This window comes from Rhea americana, unplaced genomic scaffold (assembly GCF_003343005.1).
Source record: "Rhea americana isolate MKP2758 unplaced genomic scaffold, rheAme1 scaffold_3, whole genome shotgun sequence".
Classification (NCBI taxonomy): domain Eukaryota; kingdom Metazoa; phylum Chordata; class Aves; order Rheiformes; family Rheidae; genus Rhea; species Rhea americana.
In genome coordinates this window covers 13,565,401-13,566,296 of record NW_028186423.1, presented here as the reverse complement: position 1 = coordinate 13,566,296, position 896 = coordinate 13,565,401, and positions in this window count along the sequence as shown.

Below are 896 nucleotides of genomic sequence, written 5' to 3'. Positions count from 1 at the left end.
CAGTGGCTCAAGAGGGTGATAGCAGGAGATGCTGAAAAAAAAAAAAAAGTAACTCAAGACCAGTTTTAGGGAGAGCTTTGAAAGCACAGTGAGAGTCACTTGTGTAAATAAGCACTTATACATTCATTTTCTGCTTATGATTTTAGCTTTCAGCATGGTTTTCAAAAGATCACGGAGACATGCAGAGATGCTGGAAAAGAGCTTTAAACTGAATTATTTTCAGTTAGATGTGCAGCTGTTTCCAGCCTTCAGAGACTGCTCTGACTCTCCACGGGACACTGTACAAATCCAGGTGCTCTTCATGGTCACGGAATGGCCCACTGACAAGACTGAGCTCGCTCAGGTCAGATACATGTTTCCAAGGCTGCCTACAGTGGCGACGAGATAACCGAGCTGGATCAATTTGAGACAAGTCAAAACAATGCAATTTCTTGAACACAAATTGCGTATGAAGTAGGCACCCCAGTTTGCAAAGTGCTTTCAAAGCGTGGCACTAATCCTTTATGCATTKTACAAGCAGCTTATCCAGCATTTCTGCCACTCTGCATGTGTAGACGGCTGTTCGCGGCTGGGAACAAAACGCAGAGGGAAAACAGCGGCTATTGGAAATGGGTCTCGGGAAGGACAGCAGAGAAAACACCTTTTCGCTCCCGTAAGCGTCCTCTGACAATAAATAAATAAATAAATAACATAACATAACATAAAAAAAAAAAACTTTCAAACAACCATTTTGAAACTTTTTTACAGAATCGCACAGGAAGAGGACGGCCGGCGGGAAGCGAGGCAACGCCGCACGGCCCGCGGCGCACCGAGGTGCCGGCTGCCCCGGCCAGACGCTGCGATGCCCGCGGCGGTTTAACGGCCGCCCCTCAGGGCAGGCGCCCCTCCCCCCCCCC